This window comes from Mauremys mutica, chromosome 1 (assembly GCF_020497125.1).
Source record: "Mauremys mutica isolate MM-2020 ecotype Southern chromosome 1, ASM2049712v1, whole genome shotgun sequence".
NCBI lineage: Eukaryota > Metazoa > Chordata > Testudines > Geoemydidae > Mauremys > Mauremys mutica.
Genome location: NC_059072.1, coordinates 250,236,154 through 250,257,838, shown reverse-complemented (window position 1 = coordinate 250,257,838; position 21,685 = coordinate 250,236,154). Strand labels below are relative to the sequence as shown.

The following is a 21,685-nucleotide window of genomic DNA, read 5'->3' as shown; positions in this document are numbered from 1 at the left end:
GCGGAGAGACTCTGGCCCCGCCTCTTCCCTTCTGGCTGTGCTGTCTCTCCTTGCTCCCTCTGTTGTGGGGGGGAGGGCTGTGTCCCACCTCTCCCTCTCTATACTTGTTCATAAGCCGACCCCCTTCACTGGTGCTTCCCTTTTTTACTAAAAAAATTTGGCTTATGAACAAGTATATATGGTAATTTAATTTCTTAGACAAACAAGTATCTGTATACAATAAAATTTACTGAAAACCATTATACATTAAACTTTGTGTTCTTCAATGTAACAGACTATTTTGACCATGTATATGTTACAACTTACACTAAGTGTCCTAGTTTAAATGTATTTAAATGTAAATACGAAAGTAGATATTCTCAGAACATGTGCAGTCACTATATTACTTATGAAAAGCATAAAAGCCACATATGGCTACAAAAAATAAACCATGCGTGTCACAGAATAATTTTTTTGCCTATGTGAACCCAAGTTTGAATTAAGTATATATTTTCAACCTGATTCAGCAAAGCACTTAAGCATGTCCTTAACTTTAATTGTGTAAATTATCCCATAAATGGCTACTGTACTAGTCACAGGTTAAGATTAAACATGAGTCAGTGCCTTGTGTATAAAAAGCTTCTAATGTTGTCTTCTACCAAACTAGTTTAAGTACTTCTACCTCTACTATAAGAAGAAAGTCTAGAGATATGCCAAAAAAAAAAAAGTATACATATGCGTGCACATACACATACCCCTTCTTAATTTCACAAGGACTGTTTTGGGTTTGTTCTTATCTTAAATGGTTCACCTAACATTGACGCACAAGGTCTACCAGGAAATGGCAAAACTCTGAGCTAAGTGATGTGTGAATCCTTGACTATTATGTAACAGTATACTACTACAAATAGTAGCATTTCATCTTTCATATGAAAAACAGCAAGTATTGTTAAAAAAGGTTTGGTAAAGTCAGTGGTATTTTTTTGTTTTCCCTTTTGTTATGAAGCATCTTTGCCAATTCACATACAGTAAAATGTCACTAAATTTATGCTAAAAACGCATTACAAATTACTATCTTAAGTTAGCCACTACAAACAAGCAAACATAAAAAAATAAAAATTATGCATTACTAAGTACACTTGTGTATTTATTTAACAAGTGATGTTTAGTTTCTATCATTATACAGGTTCTTAACAGAACTCAAAACAAATTAAAAGCACATTCAGTACTTCCATCTAAAGATTTCAAATGCTTTATACATTTTCAAGAACTCAGTCTCACATAACATCCCTCTTCATTTTATAGATGAAGAAACTAAGGAGCAGAGAGATTAGATGATTTCTTCTCAACAATTTAAGAAATATATGGCAGAGCCATAAACAGACGAACATAGATCTCATGACTCCCAGCTCTGTACAGCAGCCACAAGACTATTCAGCGTTCTGTGGTATTTTTTTGTAAACCGAGGTCTTAGTAAGATGAAGCCTCTTCACACAGCATTCTGGTAATAAATTTCTGCTAAATCATGGTGACAGAGTACAGTTGCCATGTGCAAATGGTGTGGTGTGTGGATTAGGAAAATAGAAATTAACAAGATTCTTCTGTACAATGAATCTTGTATAAAACACAATTTAATCAGGCAACCTCATGTCTTTGGAGATTGCCCAAAAAATATCCTTAAAATGTACCAAGTACAGTTCTGCTCCTCCTTTATAAGAAGGCCATGTACATTAAGCAAGTGATAAACAAAATTCTATTTGTCTTTAAACATTGTATACAATAGTATTTATTTTACGGAGCTAGTTTTTAGGAAACCATGAGGAATCAATGCTGAGCCTGTTAATAAAACAAAGCTAACAAACTATGGCTGACAACTGTAAAAAAAAAAAAAAATCCTGAAGCAAGATAACCGAAAATATAGGACAAGAGCCAAATACAGCTCTCAGCAATATCTAATTCTTAAATCTGACCCTCTTCACTTATGAAAGAGAGAGCTAAAATTTACTTGGCTCAAATTAGTGGAGGAAAAAGCTTTAACATTTATTTTGGTAGCTTACCAATTTATAAGCACTGAAGTACATTAAATAAACAGAGTACCAACTAATTCATCCAATTAGCTTCCTAGCATCTTAAATTATGAGAATGAGGCCAGAGTCAACTCACCTTTGGCACACTGTTAAAGGATCCAGACAGCAAAAGGCAGGATTCTCCAATAAAATTACGTTCACAAGAAGTCACTGAAACAGCAAAGATGCAGACATTTCAATTCTAGCAATAAATTTACCTCAGGATTTTTATCTATGCAATTTGGATTAAGTTGTATGAAATTTTCATAAGGAAATCTGTACAGCAGGGCAAGTATAGTGTGGCACAATTTATTTAAGTTAATTTGTTAGACATATTTTGGTATGATCCGATACACCAAAAAATGATTCATTTTCAGCAAGAAGAGCTATATATAGAAGGATTGTGAAGAATTTTAGTCCATCCAAATAATAAAAACAGCATGCTGAGAGAGGCAATCTGTGTATAAACTGAAGTAAAAATACATTAAAGTTAAGATGACCAAATTTGTCAAAGCAACTAACTTCTGCCTTTTCCTTTTTACAATAGTATATTAATTTGCCACCATGTTTTAAAATGCTATATAATAAACAGTAAATATTTTTAGTCATAGAATAATATTTTAGAAGGGACTATGAAGGGCTTGAACAGTCATTGCCATTTTTAATTACATTTCAAACCCTGTAGGATGTTTGACAGTTCACATATTGCAAATCCATTAATCCATGATTAGTAGTACTGTGCTCCCAAAATGCTAACACATACCCACCGAAATAGCTAGCCCAGTTTTAATCAAACAAAAAAAAATTCCAATTCAAGGAAGGAACAAAAATGACAGTTTTGTTTGGTTTCTTTTATGGTGTAATTTTTAGCTAATGAACATTACTTCTCTGGCGGAGTGCCCTTGTTTGGTGGATGTATAGATCGCATCATGGAACAGGCCACTCAAATACCACAAGAAAACCTGCTTCAGTACAGAAATAAATCCCCCTCTGACCGAACACACTTAGTTGTCACCTACTACTCCACACTAGAACTACAACCCAGACTCAAGAGGGACCCCATCCTGAAAGAAATCTTTTCTGAACCATCTTTTCTGGCCTTCAAACAAGCCCCAAATCTGTCCAAGCTCATCATCAGATGCAAGCTCCCCACAGACCAGGCCACACCAACTCAAAGGGGCACCAGATCCTGCCAGAACAACAGATCCAAACCTGAAGACATCTCCATTCCTGCAATGATCAACACCACTCATAACACTCCTTTCAAGACCTCTGGGTCCTACACATGCCTATCACACCATGTGGTGTACCTCATCCAGTGCACTAAATGCCCTGGTAACAACTATGTGGGTGAAGCCAGACAATCACCACGCTCTCTAATGAACTGACACAGGAAAATGATAAAAGACAAAAACCCCATGCCACCTGTGGGTGAACACTTTTCACAAAGTGATTCCACTATATCTGACCTATCAGTGCTCATCCTCAAAGGAAACCTGCACAGCCCTTTCAAAAGACAAGCCTGAGAGCTTAAATTCATTACTTTGCTAGACACTGTTCCCACAGAGTAGTTACCAGTGATTCAGTCATGCTCGAAGGGCATAACAAGTGGGGTCCTGCAGAGAACAGTTCTGGGTCTGCTTCTGTTCTATATCTTCATCAATGATTTAGATAATGGCATAGAGAGTACACTTATAAAGTTTGCAGATGACACCAAGCTGGGAGGGGCTGCAAGTGCTTTGGAGGATAGGATTAAAATTCAAAATAATCTGGCAAACTGGAGAAATAGTCTGCACTAAATAGGATGAAATTCAATAAGGACAAATGCAACGTACTCCATTTAGGAAGGAACAATCAGTTGTACACATAGAAAATGGGAAATGACTGCCTTGGAAGGAGTACCGCAGAAAAGGATCTGGGGGGGTCATAGTGGACCACAATGTAACACTGTTGCAAAAAAAGCAAATATTCTGGGATGTCTTAGCAGTTGTAAGCAAGACACAAGTAGTAATTATTCTGCTCCACTCCGTGCTGATTAGGCCTCAACTGGAGCACTGTGTCCAGTTCTGGGTGCCACATTTCAGGAAAAATGTGGACAAATTGGAGAAAGTCCAGAGAAGAGCAACAAAAATGATTAAAGGTCTAGAAAACATGACCTATGAGGGAAGATTGTATAGTCTGGAAAAGAGAAGACTGAGAGGGGACATAACAGTTTTCAAGTACATAAAAGGCTGTTACAAGGAGGAGGGAGAAAAATTGTTCTTCTTTACCTCTTAGGATAGGACAAGAAGCAATGGGCTTAAATTGCAGCAAGGGAGGTTTAGGTTGGACATTAGGAAAAACTTCCTGTCAGGGTGGTTTACGCACTGGAATAAATTGCCTACCGAGGTTGTAGAATCTCCATCATTGGCGATTTTTAAGAACAGGTTAGACAAACATCTGTCAGGAATGGTCTAGATAGTACTTAATCCTGCCATGAGTGCAAGGGAATAGATGACCTCTCGAGGTCCCTTCCAGTCCTATGATTCTATGGTGTTAATATAGACATCAGATTTATGGCGTATTACAAAAATCTGTAACACACTAACTCCTCTTTCTGTCTTATGAGTACAGGGGTGCTAACGGGCCACTTCACCTTGAATGGTCCCTTAGAATATGTGCTCACTACTTACGCTAAACTATCTCTTTACTCTTGTATTTAGCTGTGACACTCTGAGTACCTTTCCCAGACCTGAGGAAGAACTCTGTGTAGATCAAAAGCAAGTCTCTCTCACCAACAGACATTGGTCCAATACTACATCATCCACCTTGTCGCTCTGAGATTCAGTAGACAAAGGGGAAAAGCAGAGGATTTTTATGCCCTATTTTGGATTTACTGTAATTCTCACTGGAAGTTAGCGCTCTCTATTCACAATTATAAGATTAAGAGCGATCTTGAAGGGAGGAAATAAATGAAGCAATATTAATTAGTGCTGTGGAGGGGGCAGAAATACCCCCCACACACTTACTGATAAAAATTCTGTAACATCCTGTTAGGTCTGTACCAGAAGAATACCCTGGATAACATGGAAAAAAACATGTTTATTTTTATTCAAAGTCTCCCTCCAATCCTAGCCCTTCTCCCCCAGTCCTCCACATACTTTACATCTAAATAGCTATTAGATAGTTAATATGACTCCACAAAATATTGTGCCCATTTGGTACCAACTTTGGTTTCTTTTTCTTTTGCCAGTTATTGTACCCCAGTTCATTGATAAATCTGTTAGCAGATATAATTTTGTGTGTGTGTGTGTGTGTGTGTGTGTGTGTGTGTGTGTGTGTGTGTGTGAAATTTTGCTTCAAAAACAGTATTATAGACTCAGACTCAAAGGTCAGAAGGGACCATTATGATCATCTAGTCTGACCTCCTGCACAACGCAAGCCACAGAATCCTACCCATCCACTTCTATAACAAACCCCTAACCTATGTCTGAGTTACTGAAGTCTTCAAATTGTGGTTTGAAGACCTCAAGCTGCAGAGAATCATTAGAATAATTATTTTATACATCCCCAGGCCTTTTTTTGTTTCTCACTTTTGATTGCAAAAGAAGTAGTTTAGATCAGAGATGGGACTAGGGTTGCCAATTTTGGTTGGACGTATTCTTGAAGGTTTTTTTGCATGACAATCTTTAATTAAAGATTAATCTTTAATTTCTGGAGACTCCAGGCCAGCCCTAGAGGGTTAGCAACCCTAGAGGGGACTGGGTTAATTTTTTCCAAATATCTAAAAGGAAAATAATCTAGCATTTTTAACTGACAACCGTAGTTCCATTTTCTACACTTCAATCAACCTTCAGAAAAACAAGTTAAAATAATAAGACTACCTGATAGTGTAAAAATTTCAAAGGAAAAACAATACAGCATAAAAACCTCTTTGCTATTACTGATTTGATACAGTGGTGTAGACCAGACCTTAGTAAGTCAATTTATGTCGACAGGAGACGCTCTCCCGCAAACTTACCTTCTGCCTCTCGGGCAGGTAGAGTACAGACATTGATAAGAGTGCGCTCTGCCATTGACTTAGCTTGTCTTCACCAGACCCACTAAATCGACACTGCTGCATCGATTGCAGCAGTGCCGGTTTAGCCAGAAGTATAAACAAGCCCCTAACACTGACACAAAACACAACAGAGGGAGAGGCACACAAGCACAAGATGGAGGCTGGTCACCATCTTCTCTTGGCTCCATTCTGGTTTGGTTTTTGTATCCTGTGAAAATCTTTATCTTGCTGGACATAGGAAGATACCCTGTTACATATTAAACTGAAAACCACCTCCTTCAAACAACCAATTTTTCCCCCAACCAAAATCTTCACAGGCTAGGATGGGAAATGTGTGAGCTGCAAAACTACTGGTAATTTAAGGATGGGAATTTGGATCTCAAAAAAAGCTGAAGAAACATAGAACTTACTAATAAAATACTCATTACAAGAATATTTCAATGACTAGAAAAACATTTTCCCCAGGACTACAGAATATAGAAACAAAGGTTTGGACTGGAGAATACCTACCTCGAAACAAGATTTAATAACACTTACAGAACTCTAAAATATTAATTGTAAATAGGATAAAAAGCCATGATCAGACATGAGCAGCTGGACTTTGAAAACTCAGCATGACTTGGAAAACCTTTTTTCCTCATGAATAAAATGAATTTCTGTTTTGAGAAAATGATATAAGATAAGCTGTGCTCTCATCTATGAAAAGGATCAAGTCCTAATATTTCAAGAAGTATTCGGGGCGAAGGAGAAAAAGTCTTAAAAATAGTGCAAAATTTCTGGGACTTTAAATATCATAATTAACAGTCCATCCTTTGGCTCGGAATAAAAAAAGTATGAAGATCCAAAGAGGGTATTACTTATTCTTTCTTATATCTTGCATGGTTAAGATATGTTTTGCCAGCCAAACACTTATTGTCCACATAGAAGTAAAGCAGAAGATGCTGACAATGGAAAGCAAGAAAACCTTTATATGGAACTGATTTAAAACGTTAATAATGTTTCCATTTTATTCTCCTATTCTGGATATAAGCCACATGCAAAATAATGCATTTTGGAAAACATAATCCCAAACATCATACAAATGATGAGGTCTAAATTAGCTGTTATCACTCAAGAAAGATCTTGGAGTCGTGGATAGCGCTCTTAAAACACCCAATCAATATGCAACAGCAGCAGTCAAAAAAGCTAGCCAAATGTTCGGAACCATTAGGAAAGGGATAGATAAGAGAAAAAATATCATAGTCATGTAAAACCATGGTATGCCCATACCTTAAATACTGCATGCAGTTCTGGTCGCCTCATCAAAAAAAGTTATATTAGAAATGGAAAAGGTACAGAGAAGGGTAACAAAAATAATTAAGGGTATGGGACAGATTCTGTAGGCCTGAGACCTGATCAAACCCCACCATACTAAACCAGCCTTGGTTGAAACTCAGGGAGTTCACCATTAACATTGAAATGAAAAGGAAAAAAAGGAATGGTCTGCTGCTGCTAAAGCAGCCCCACCTCAGGAATGTCCCTAACGAGAGTTATAACCACCAAGGTTGTAAAGGCACTGGAAAATTAGGGAGAATATAGAAAGATACTCAACAAATGGTAAGATAAGCTCTGACCAGCATTTTATGCTGACCATCTGCACAAATAGAGAAGGTCACAACTAAGTTACAATTTGGGCATGAAAGACAAAATGTAAAGATCTTGGGTAGGAAGTGCATAACTGGTTAAAATTTTTGTTATTTAGGAGTGTGGGATAATGAGATAGGTTTAGTCAATTTGAAGGAGGTAGCTAGTTTTACCTATACAATGTAAATAAAAAATAATGTTCTTTGGGGACCATTTCCAGACTGTAGTTCAACATCAAGCTGCTGGAACTCTGACCCTTCTGCATGACAATGATGTGCAGAGGCATTGGCAGGAACCCCCAGATGAGTCAATCCTGACTGGCCATCGGGTGAAATCTGTCTGTATATTGGGAGTGGTGAGCATAAGAGATTTGTTTAGTATCCGTATTCTGTGTGTGTTACTAATAAATAGATGTTTAGAGCACAGCTGTTTAAAGCTCTTTCACCGGGAAAAGACCCGCAGACCTGTAAAGCCCTGAGTCCCGAGGGAAAGGGCAGGTACTTAAATTCACCAGGTTTCTTCCTGAGCCCCGCAGGCAAGGACAGGTGCCTTATACCCTGAGCCCTTGGAAGGGAAAGGGTGGGGGGTGCCCTAACTGACCAGGTCACACCTTGACCCCTTGGTAGGGTATAGGCAGGGTGCCCTAGATTTTTGCAGGTAACAATTCCTTATGAGGAGAGATTTAAAAGCCTGGGACTGTTCAGCTTAGAAAAGAGACAACTAACGGGGTATATGATAGAGGTCTTTAAATCATGAATGGTGTGAATAAACTGAATAGGGAAGTTTTATTTACTCGGTCACATAACACAAGGGGGCACCCAATAAAATCAATAGGTTTACAACAAATCAGAGGAAGTACTTCTTCATACAGTGCACAGTCACCCCGTGGAACTCATTGCCTGGGGATGTTGTGAAGGCCAAAAGTATAACTGGGTTGAAAAAAGAATTAAATAAATTCATGAAGGATAGGTCCATCAATGGCTATTAGCCAAGATGGTCAGGGATCCAACCTCATGCTCTGGGTGTCCCTTGGCCTCTGACTGCCAGATGCTGGGACTGGACAACAGGGAATAGATCACTTGATAATTGCCCTGTTCTGTTCCTTTCCTTTAATGCATCGGGCATTGACCACTGTCAGATAACAGGATACAGGGCTAGATGGACCACTGGTCTGACCCAGTATGGCCACTCTTTTGTTCACATTACACATTTAATTTTCTAAACTGTTTCTAAGTTTCCTGAACAGTATTATTCAAAGGTAGTAAGGATTTTGTGAATTGTATTTCTATTGACTCATATGAGAGATTAAACAGTTCCCTTGAAACACTGCAAAACTTACCTGCTTCTCAAAGGATGCTAATAGCAGAATCAAATGCATACCACTGACATTACTCTAAAACAAGGATTAGGAAATGAGAAAAATCTAATACAGGAAGATATACAAGACAACATGTTAAGGTGCCTCACAAATTAAGATAATAGGACTCAAATAAAATTGTTTTTATTTACTGTGAAGGCTTGAGGATACAAATAAGAACAAGAAGTTGAGCAGCATACACAGAGGATGGCATCAAATGGAAGCACCCTACAAACATGGGAGGAGGAGGAAGGGCAGATGTAATATATATTTTAAGATACAATCTCACACTGTCTTCTTTCTCTTTCAAACTTAAGATATTCAGGACAAAGACTATTGTTTGCGTCTTTTACAGTGTTGAGCACTCAGTTTGCAACATCTTAAAAGCCAAGATAAGGAGTTTGAACTTTATTTTGTGGAAACAGGATTTAATGAACCGTCTTGAGGCAAGGGTCACAGTCAAAGAGGCAGGAATAGTTTTTGATACAATATCAGCTAACAGTATCAGACATAAAGTGACTGTTGTACTCCAAGCATCAAGAAATAAATATTCAATAATAAACTTTATCTAAATTTACACAGTTCATAATGGTTTTAGGAGGTACAGTTTAAAGACTGAATTAGTGTTTTTGTAATTATACTTTACTAAGTACATTAAAAAAAGACAGCGAGAAAGGAGATAGATTAACAGATCTAAAATCTGCCCCTTCTTTATCCCCACTGCTAAAAATCTAGGTTCCCTCTTGTAAGGATTGTTTTAAATGACATCCTTTCAGGCCTTCACAATTCTTGATTCGCCCCTGTTCAACCTCTCTGACATGAACTAAAACAATCTCGTTGTGGTGTATTAAGTATCAATAACCTACCCATAAACCTATATTGTGTAGCCTAGGGAATTCAATTCAAAGGATAATTAATTCAAGTGACTCTGATAATTATTGTAAAATTCAGTGCTTGACGTATAACCAGTAGCCTTCTGGGGAGCAACTGTAAAGCAACACTTTCCCATGCACTCTTCCTGCAAGGATGATCATGTGGGCAGTTCGCCAGTTCACTGCACCACTAAAGCCAATTATCTCTATTAAACATTCTCTTCTTTGCAACTGACTGAAATATATTACTAATCAACTACATTTCTAGTCTTACAAGCATGCCAATAAAACTTCCCTGCTAAACAGGCATTTCAAATCAGGTTACTATTAGCATACGACATATCTGAATATGGAAGCTATCCATACATTAGTGGCAAACATAATTAGTGTCCATGAAGTAGTACCTAGATAAACACTTGTCAGTCAAAAGGTGACAAAGTCTGGAGCCCAATAGATGGAAAGAAAAAATTGTTTTATTTAAATAAAAGTTCACTCAAGACATGATATATGTAGAATATTTTCCCTTTAGAATGAAGAATTTCTATGGAGCTATCCAATGTTTCTTTGCCAATCCTTTATGAAAATGGGGGGGGGGGGAAAGAGATGCAAGTATCTGCTAACTAAAAAAATGTCCCTTCATTCACTGAATACTATTTCTAAAAGTTGGGCAAAGAACATACAACTTAAGGCAGCAAGAGGCAAAAACTTTAATGTACATAATATTTTTGCATCTTATTTTACATTAAAAAGGCAGAAATATCATTAATTGCCATGTTGCTATATCTCCTCTGATATAATCGGAAGAAACAAATTTGGAGTCCATCCATGTACTGTACAGTCTACAAAAGTCAGTTTAATTTTTCCTCTTTTAAAAACATTCATACTATGTAAACAGGAAAAAACAAAGGAGGGGAAGTGAGCTGCAGCACAAAAAAAGAATTCACTACTGAGCAAACAGTTGCTGGTTCCTTAGACTATTGAAAAAAGTGAAAAATGTGAATGCTGGCCTAATTAGTGGAGACAAAAAGTGTATTTGGCCTAAACTCTCTCATTTTACTCCTGCACGTGAACTCACGTTCTCTTCAAACTCTGGCCTGTGCATGATGCCATGCACTTAGAAAAACACAGTAGATTTTTTAAAATCCATTTCACAATATGCCACCCTCCATCCATTACTAAAATACAAGTAGTAACTTCATACAAGTAACCTTTTAAATAATTAGGGTCTGAATGAGTTGTTTTAAGTTCATTAAAAATGTGACTTCCTTTACCTTCAAAGGAAATTGACAATTCACTATACTGACAAGCTGAATCAGTTTGATGAGGCACCCTGTATTATGTGTGCTCTTTGGAGTGTTGTTACAAAACTATTCCGAGCGGGAAAACAGGACCAGGTGTAAAGAAACCTAAATGAACTCCTTTAAAAATTATACTGATACGGACTGTAATTAAATGTTAACATTTCCACTATAAATTTTGTTTTGTAATTTGCATCAAACTGAAACTTGTCAAAATAACTTAATCCAGACAGAACATATTTTTTAAAACAAATTTATTTAAATTGGTTTAGGCATTTTTATATGGAGAAATGGCAACACTCTAAGGTTTCAGAGTGTCACCATCTAACAAAAGATAGACAGAAATAGCCAAGTTCTTTTAGTACTTAAAAGAGGAGATTACTTACTTTTGACCTTGTCTATACTACAGAGTTCTGTCGACAAAAGGCAGCTTTTCTAAACAAAACAGTGGAGATGTACACACTACAATGCGACTTTTGGCAAAAAAAAAAAAAAAAAAAAAAAAAAAAAAGCTTCTGTTTTGTCAACAAAATAAAACCACATCAACAAGAGACATAGGACTTTTCGCTGCAAAGTTTTATCAATGAAGTGACAGTATAGACAATGTGCTTGGTTTTGTTGCTATAAATAGCCTCCAGGAGGTGTATCAGAATATCCATCTGGACCACTCTGGTCAGCACTTCAAAGTCGTGAACAAGAAGGTGAACTTGAAGGACAATGAGGAGTCCACAGCAGGGTCATCCGGTGTGGCGGCAAGTCAGGAATTCTTTGCCACTCAGAAGGTGTTCGGCCAGTCCCAGCATTCCCTCTCCGGCAAGCAAGAAGCAGGAGAGGAGATTTGTGTGTTGAGGAGAGGAGTAAGTGATTTATTTGTGTTGATGCTGTTCGGTTAGATGACGTACAGCTGTTCTTTGCTTGGTATACTGTAGGACTGGGTGAAGGGATAGAAATGTGGACAATTAGCTGGGTTTGAGTGTGCTTCAAATCACTCTGTGAAACTAAGCTGTGTGGTGGAAAAGTGTGTTGATGCACACCGAGATTTCACAGGATTCCTCCAGAGAGATCTCTAGGAAGCTTTCCTGGAGGTACTTGCCAATCCTCTACCAAAGGTTCCTTGGCAGAGCTACCGCCACTGTAGGAAACTTTCCTGCACCACTCTGCAATCACTTGTGCAGGGACCAAACTGGCACACAAGGGAGTAGCATAGGGACTAGATCTGAAGCCGCACACATACAATAGATGCACCCTTGCATACCCTCAGGAGTGAGAAATCTGCTGCAATGAACCTCCCTCCCCATGGAAAAATGGTGGCAGAATTTACAATAATGTCCTTAGGTGCCTGCTCCGCTACCCTGGAATCACCAAAGTCTCTCCTTACCCCAGCTTCAACAACCCTCGCCCACCCGGGCAGAACTCACCATTTTTAGAGTGTTAGCTGAGACGTGCGCTTGCCAAGGGTCAGTGAGAAAGTGCTTGGTATTTTATAAAGAGATGTATTTTTTACAACAATGATTCAACACTATGCATGCACTAACAATCATGCTTCTGTATATTGTTTCTTGTGCTTCTGCAGAGTTGGCCTTCAGGGGAACCCCCTACGCACCAGCGGAGTGCCTCTGCTCGATAAGGAAGCGACCAAGGCAGAGCAAGGAGGACATGTTCCAGGAGGTGCTGCAATTCTCTGAGGCAGAAAAAAGGGAAAGCAGGGAGTGGAGAGAAATGGAAAGATGGGACAGAAAAGAAAATCAGGAGATCGTTCAAAAGGCCACTGAGCAGATGATAAAGATAATGGAGGCGCAAACAGCAATGCTAAAGTCCCTAATCATGTTAGTCAGAACAGAGGCATACTTACTCCCCCTCGCCTCCCACAGCCCATACAGCAATGTTTTCCATGCCCTCTCCAAACTCCTCCTACACGTTCCTTTCAACTTTCTGGAACTTCACGGTTTCTTGTTCACTCCACCCCTTTGGACAGCTTCCAAAATGATATCTGGATTTAGGCACAGCTATGAGAGACTTCCCTATACTGGTCCTCCCTTCCAACCAAGACTATGTGTGTGTTAATTGGTTTTTAATAAAAACAAAATCTCTGAAAGATAACAAATCTTTGTGTTCTACAAATTGTGATAGCTGCTGCTGGTAAAACATATAGATACAGTTTAATCATTTGCTTATTGAAAACACCGGTCAAGAATCATCACAAGTGTTTACAAACAAAAATCGATCTAATGAAGCATGGAAGATTCCTGCACAGAAATACACTTCGCTGGTTCTCAGTCTCAAAATGTCACCTCAAAGCCTTCCTGATTCGAACTGCTTCCCATTCTGCACCTCTAAAAGCCCTGGAATCAGGCTGCTCAAAATCAACAGCCAAGCAACCTGCCTCAGCACTCCACTCCTGGGAAAATGCAGTGTACAGCAGGCAGCTATGACCATTGGAATGTTTTCCTCACTGAGATCTAACCTGCCATAAAGGCATCTCCAGTGCACTTTTAATCTGCCAAATGCACATTCCATGGTCATTCTGCACCTACTCAGACTATTGTTGAAGCCATCCTTGCTGCTGTCCAGGTTTCCCGTGTAAGGCTTCATGGGCCATAGGAATAAGCCACACGTTTCTACACCGAGGGCTGCTCTCATTTTGGTGTCCTGGTGCCTCAGGGCTGTGGAAAGCTTTGCACAGTTTCAGGAAGGTGGCTTTCCGCATCCAAAAGTTCTGTAGCCACTGCTCATCAGCCCAGACCTGCATAACAATGTGATCCCACCACTCAGTGCTTTGTTTCCAGAGCCCAAAAGTGGCAGTCCCCAGTGTTCAGTTACTCCATGAATGCCAAAAGTAATCTGGTGTTGTTTCTTTCTATGGCATGCAACAGGTCAGGCAACTCTGATTCCTGTTCAGATAGCAAGCTCATGATATACTGCATGGCCGTCCATGAAGCGTTAATGACAGTTACCATAACAGTAGAGAGCAGTGCAGGATCTATCCTTTCACACAGACATGGTGGGCACACAGTAAACAGGAGCCATTGAAAAAATGCCATGAAATGCAGTCAGAAGCCCACAGAATGCTGGGATGGAAAACAATGCATCATGGGACGTTTTTGTTGAGCTAATATTTGCTCATTAATTTCTTCTACGGTGATTTTATAATGAATTTTTCATGAACTGGCAACAATGTCTTTCTAGAACCTTCACATAGATGAGATTATACCAGCTTCCTCAAATATAGTCTTTTGCATCTGGATTTCTTACATTTGAGGGGGAGAGGGGAAGATTCACAGATAAACAGTCTCTGTGATATAGAATTACAATGTTAGTGAGCCTCAACGTGAAAAAAATAAATAGTGATCTAATTCAAACTTGACTGAACTAAGATGCATGGCTCCAAGATGCTCCTCACATCTGATTTATCTGAGCATGTTGGAAGGAGGTACTACAAGGTGGAGCAAGCAAAATTTGTAAGCCATAAGCATCAAGGACAAGGCTAAAAAACCTCTCTTTTCAATTCAACAAGCCACATAAGGGGAGACTGGCATTCCAGAATCCCCAAGGCTGATCACTTTGGGGAGAGGATGTCATGAAAACTACTAACAGGCCACTCCGCCTTTGACCAGCCTCTCCCTGCACCTGAATGAGGTCCACTAACAAGAATCACTGTGCCAGCAGATCATCACTGTCTGGCTCTTTGTCTGCAGTTCCACCTCCTACTCTAGGACTTCAAATGACTGAGAGATGAAGCAGCTATGAAATGAAGGCTAGTTACTTGTAACCGAGGTTCTTCAAGATGTACTTTTGGGATATGCAACAACTGGTACCGCTGAATGGTGGAAACTTCTGTAAGTAGTGTCTGTTAGAATGTAAGTGCTGACATGCGCACATGTCGCCTCAGCATTTGAGAGTGTTCTGAAGAGTGTGGCTATAAAGAGCATGGCAGCTCAATTCTTTCCATCACTAATGCAAAGTATAGAATAATTAGGACTCCGCAAAAAAGGGGAAGGAGGATGGTGGTGTGTGTGAATATGCAGAGTCCATTTCAAAGAACCTCAAGAAACATTCAATTCTTCTAGTGACCTCTGCATAATCCCACTTTTGGGTCAGTTTGGTCAGCAATGCATATTAAATGGATGGTGGGACAAAGTATCCTAATTAAACAGATTACAGAACAGTCCTGTCAAATTGAGTACAAGACCTAGCAGCTATGCCTAATGTTTAGTAAACATTTATTGAGCTCTGTTGTCATGGGGTGTGGGTGAGTCAAGGCCCTGCACCCCCGGCTTCCTGCGATTCACCATGACGCTCAGCCAGCCAGTAAAACAGAAAGTTTATGTAGACGACAGGAACACAGTCCAAAACAGGTCTTGCCGGTACAGACAACAGGACCCCCCTTTAGTTAGGTCCATCTGGGGGCCCAAGGGAGGCCACAGTCATGTTGGTAAGTCCAAGCCCCATCGGGGCACCCCTCTCCATTTCCCAGCCAGCTCCAAACTGAAACTCCCTCCAGCCGACTCACTCAGCCTCCACCCAGCTCCTCCCACAGCCTTTGTGTCCTTTGTCCAATTTCCCGGGCAGAGGTGTTACCTGGCCTCCAACCCCCTCCTAAGTGCTCATGTTACATGCTCAGGTATCCTCCCTTCCCCAAAGGCAGTCCCAGCAAAAAACTCCTCTGCAACCTTCCCAGGTCAATACTCCCCACTCAGTATTCAAATAACACATCAAGAACATTCCCACTTCGTCACATCTGTGTAGCTGCTTTACACATTTAAATTACTGGAATATGTCTAAAGTATGCTGCTGAAGTAGCAACTACACTAGTAAAATGTGTATTAATAGCAGTAAGCGGAGAATGTGAAACATTCTTGTAACTCATTTCTACGCACTGTCTGCCCATCTCGTTAAAGTTTGAGCAGAAACAGCTTTTCCCTTACAATTATCTGCACATGAAATGAACAGTTTATGTGAAATTCTGAACTCTCTAATTCAGTGGTTCCCAAACTTGTTCTGCCGCTTGTGCAGGGAAAGCCTCTGGTGGTCCGGGCTGGTTTGTGTACCTGTCGTGTCCGCAGGTCCAGCAGATCGCGGTTCTCACCATTGCTGGAGGCAAGGCTGGGTTTGGGGTGGAGGCTGACAGCTTGAGACACCCCATGTAATAACCTCAGGACCCCCGAGGGGTCCCGACCCCAGTTTGAAAACCTGTTTTAGAACATACCATTTCATAGCTGATTTTTTTTTTAAATTATGTAGTACATGCTCAAGAGAAAGAGTTCTCAAAAGTTGTCAGAGTCCCGTCGCCCATGCTGTGAGACGTAGCGCTTCAGGTTCTGGATTGTACACTCTTCCCTCTTGTTATGATAGGAGATCTGGTGATACTGGTAAGCATTTGAATTTCCCTCTGGAGAGGAGAAACAAGTCTGTGTCCTATTGCTGTCTTTGACATACTGGAGCAACTAGTGTCATTTTGGCTGAGTCCTGTCTGATCTTTTTTTACCACCAATGGGGGCTGCTGGAAGTCCCTTGGCCCGCACCGCTTCCAGCAGCTCCCATTGGCCTGGAGCAGCGATCAGCCGTACCTGCAGACAGGGCAGGTAAACAAACCGGTCCGGCCTGCCAGGGGCTTTCCCTACACAAGCGGCAACCCCAGTTTGAGAAACACTTTAATAAGAATCTGAGGTGCGTAGAAAGGTCAAATTGTGTATTGGAAATAGTTCTGTCCTAGGACAAAATGAAGGTAATTTCCGTGAGATGATTGAATGGAACTATGGAAGTAAGCATCTTTGAGATTGGTATGCCGCTCTCAATCTAGAGAAGAGAGAGAATGGATGACTAAACTGAGACTCAGCATCCTGAAGTGAAACTTACTGATGTATTTGTTTAGTTTTCTCAGACCTAGGATTGGTTGGAAGCCTCCATCCTTTTTTGGAATTAGAAAATTAGAATAAAAACCTTGATTCCTGAGACCTTCCAGAACCTCCTTTATCACTTCCTGTAATAACAGAGAATGGACTTCTGCCCTCAGAAAACTGGCATGACAGGGGTCCCTGAAAAGGGAAAGGAAGAGAAGGTGGAATGGAGGAATGGTCTCGACCTGGAACACTGTAATCCTCTTCTATAACATCCAATACCCCTCTGTCCATATTGATGTTTTGCAATTTGTTGGGGTTTTTTTGTTTTGTTTTTTTTTAAAGACACTCTCCAAAGGGTGGAGAATAAAAGTCTAAACACGGTTTGCTGCTCTCGGCTGTAATGTCAAACTTGAGGTCTAAAATTAGGCAAAGGAGGAGTCACAGAAGAATTCTTTGGACTCACCTTGGGTTTGGAGGATCTTTTCATATATTGACACTCAGAAATTAGGAGGATGCTGTTATTGATACTGAGGTCTTCTTTGAGAGTAGCAAGATGACAAAAGAGGTGAGCAATATTGCCTCTGGTAACTGAATGAGGGTGCAGGAGTATCCTGGACTGCAACATGCCTTAATTTGAGGCAAGAGAGGCTTCTCAGACAGCTTTAAAGGGTTATTAAGACTACATTTTAGTCACAGGTATTTTTAGTAAAAGTCATGGACAGATCACGGACGTAAACAAAAATTCATAGGCCCGTGACCTGTCCATGACTTTTACTAAAAATACTCACTATGACTGAAACTTGGGCATGGGGTTGGGGGTGCTCTGGGGGGGGGGGGGGAGATCCAGGGCACTGTAGGTGCTGTGGGGGGGGGGGTGACCCAGGACCCCTGCTGGTGCTGGGAGAGGAGGGGACCAGGCTGCGACACGCAGACCGGGATCACCGATGGTATGGGGGGTGGGGGGGAAGAGGGCAGCTTCCTACCAGCTCCGTCCCTGCAGCTCCTAGGCAGCAGAGGCAGGGGATCCTCCGCTGCTTCCACCAAAGCACCAGCTGCTGCAGTTCCCATTGGCCAGAACCGCAGCCAATAGGAGCAGCAGGGGTGGGGCCTATGGGGGCAGGCAGCAGAAGCCCCCCCCCGGCCACCTAGGAGCTGCAGGGGGGGGTCTCCCACCCCAGGTAAGCGCCCCTCCCCCAGCCCTTTTTCCCCTCCCACTCACCCAAACTGCTGCAGAAATCACGGAATCCGTGACTTCCGTGATAGTCTCACAACTTTAGTTATTGTACCAATGCTGCCTTGACCATGCTGGAAAGATGACCTTTGTCCTATCCCAGCATGTATTCGGAACCCACCCAACAAATGAAGGGGATGGAAGAAAATGCATCCAGCAGATCCTTGCTCAACACTAGGAGGATTGCATCTGTCAAAGAACACTTGGTCCTTACTGGCTCACAAGCAGTAGAGGGGATACATGGCATTCTCAGGAGGCAAAGGGATCTGGTTTTGACACTTTCCCGTCTGCTGAAAAAGTAGTTTACCAATGAGAGCTGCAGAGACTGCTTATTCTGGTCTGAATTACCCTGGTTTTGCATTCTCCTCTCCTATCAGATACAGACTAACTGGATATATGGGATGTTCCAGGCACTACTAACAAAATTTCATGGTTTCTTTGCAGACTGTTTAGAGTTAGCTCTAACTTGCTTGTTCAGGTAGTATATATTTATGGTGTTTTGGCAAATACCTGAACCAGCTGGCCTTAAAGGGATGATAGAAAAGACTTCATCTTCTAGCCTAGTTTATGTGCTAGCACCATGAGCATGAGACCATGAGCTTCTAACCTCTACAAGCATGCCTCTGACACCCAGCCTGGATCACAGTGAGGCAGCTGCAGGCTGAAGGAAATTGTCTCAGGATTCCCATCACCTGAGTTACCCTAAGAGCATTTTGGGAAATTATGTGTAATTTGCTCAAGCTCTCCACATACAGGATGTGACACAGACACACAGTGCTGCAGAGGATTCATGCATAGATGGGCACATATCACAGGTGATGGCCACCAGAAAAAAAAAAAGTGTTACATTTGGTTGGAGTTTACAATACAGAGTACAAGAAATATGCACAGATCTCTGTTCCATCATGGAATCCAGTACTGCTCCTATAAATATTATCTTTTGTGAGGGGACAAGGATAGATTTGTTCCAATTTGTCTGTAGACCAAGGGTCTGAAACCGCTGACATGTCAGGTTAATGGGTTCTATGAGTTCCTGGCTAGATCTTGTTTGATGAGCCAGTTGTACAGGTAGGGGACGACATACCTCCCTTGATTTTTAGGAGTGCAGCCATGACACCTAGGTCTTTTGTAAGTACCCTCAGAGCCATGGATAGAGTGAAGGGCAGCACCTTGTACGGAAAGATGTCTTCTTCACTCAGAACTTGAGATACTGTGGCATGACTGTCTAATGAATAGGCATCATTGATGTCTCATGATATAGACCAGTCTCCTTTGGACATGGAAGGATGATGGCTCCCAAGATCAGCATCCTGAACTTGAAGGTTTTGATGAACATGTTCAGGTTTCTCAGATCCAGAATAAAGCGTGAAGCTTCAAAAGGGTTCCAACAAGCTTGTGGTACCAGGACACTAGTTGAGCGGAAACACACAGAGGCGCTAGAAGATCTACCTATTTTTCCCCAACTCACTACCAGAAATGACTGAATTGTTTTTGCCTAAACATTCCCCAAAATAGTCAACCTGAGGCTGAGAGCAAGCATGGAAAAGTTTAGCATGATTTGAGTTATAATGGAAAGACAACCTTTGCTACAGGCATTGCTATCAGCACTGACTGTAACACCACCAAATATTCCATGACCCATAAAATACACAAATAAAAATATAGAGACTGGATGATAATGATGAATAAATCACAACTGTCACTACAACTTAATCTCCTTGATTTGGCTTGTATAAATTTGACTCAGTGCACTTTGGTGATATTTTATCTATAAATCTTATCATACCAACCTTTATCATACCAAGGCAGTGGCAAGAAATGGCGAGAGAAATACTGCAACCCTAAAATAATGCAATGAAACACTATTTCCTATAGCAGCTGTCAAATTAATGACATCTCCAAAGCTATTTGAATACCGTGTCTGGGCACAAATCCAATTATGTCATTTTTGTTTGAATATCCCCAGAGTCCTGCCGAAGTTAGAAGTGGAAATAATTGTAAGTGCAGATTAGCTATATAACCAGTTCCAAAACTGAAACCAGAACTAGAGCGCTAAAATCTACATGCATGGCCTTTTATCTGGAAGTGAAGGGGGAGGTGAGAAGCATTTTGGCATTCAGTTGGCAAAAAGTCAAAACCGTTACCTTGTCCAAATTTGTCCCTCTAGTTAGCTCTTATCAGGTGGACCTCTCAAAGTAAAATGTCTTGATTATAAAAATTTACATTCTCATTCTAAAATTAGTATCTGCACCACAAACCTCTTTTCTTTCTTTAGGGTTCTACGTTCACCAATTTTTGTTTGTTCAACACTAACCTCTAATAGGAAATAGCAGCACTGAACTACATGTTCACACAACATAGCTCAATTTATTTCAAATTATAGTCATTTCACAATATTGTTAATACACAAACCCCAACTTTTAGAAAGCTGTTCTAGTGGCAAGCACAAATGAAATAATACTATTAGTAGAAAATTAGGAAGACACAGTATATGCCAGCAATATAAATAAAAAGGGAAAACCGATTTCTAATTAGTACTATTGATATTATTAGAGAAAATAATATTCTGCAACACCTAAAAATTTCCCCAAGTATGAGGGAACAGTGACACAATATTTAGTGCTTATATCAGCTACTGTTTTACATAAACCTTCTCCCCATAAACTAATAATTTTTTAAACCACTGATCTCAGAGTTAAAAAAAAAACAAAAACCACAACTTTCTCCTCTTAAACGTTTCTGTATTAGCGCTCAATTATATGGCAATCTCAGCTTGCAAACTTTGCTGCAGGATTCTCACTTTACTTGCTGTTTTAAAACACCCAACAGTGCAAAAACCAGCTATTTAACTCTGCACAACAAAACCATTGTGATCTCAGAGGATTGCTGTTTCGTTTAAGGACCTATAAGAAAACATGAATTTACCATTTTTAAAAGTCTATTTAAAGTACTTATTTTCAAAGGGTAATTTTAAACATTTTTATGTTCCATTCATCTCAGCCACTGTGAGTAGGAAAGAAAAAAAATCTCATCCAACTGCCTCACAAACGTAAAGGGCAGATTCTAACTTGCTGAAGCCATATAAACTGTTTATATTTTAAATATAGCTAGAAAATCTCATACCACTTACAAATATATAAATAAATTATGAAGTAAGTTAAAAATGAACTGAATGTTAATGAAAATAATATCAGATTGACAGCTCAGGAGGCTTGAACGTTCTTTAGCCAGTCTGTGAATTAACGTACAGACTACATCAGTAAAAGCTTCCAACCTTGCTTCAACCATGTCTTGGAGGGACCACCTCTACAGACCCATGGATAGTTCACTCTATATATTCTTGGTACTTCTACAAACTATCAACAGGGAATCCATTCAGG

The 21,685-nt window shown here is 40.2% G+C and overlaps 1 protein-coding gene across 4 annotated transcripts in view; it reads right to left on the bottom strand.

Moving 5' to 3' along the window:
• The window catches only part of NCK2 (NCK adaptor protein 2), a 157,257-nt gene that overhangs the window by 94,684 nt on the left and 40,888 nt on the right, over window positions 1–21,685 (bottom strand). For 3 of the 4 annotated variants that reach the window (XM_045006655.1, XM_045006649.1, XM_045006662.1), the window contains exon 2: window positions 2,143–2,216. The gene's annotated coding sequence lies outside the window, so the exon portion shown is untranslated. Of the gene's footprint in view, window positions 1–2,142; window positions 2,217–5,053; window positions 5,102–21,685 lie in introns of those variants that run through there. The other variant, XM_045006644.1, reaches the window with a different exon arrangement.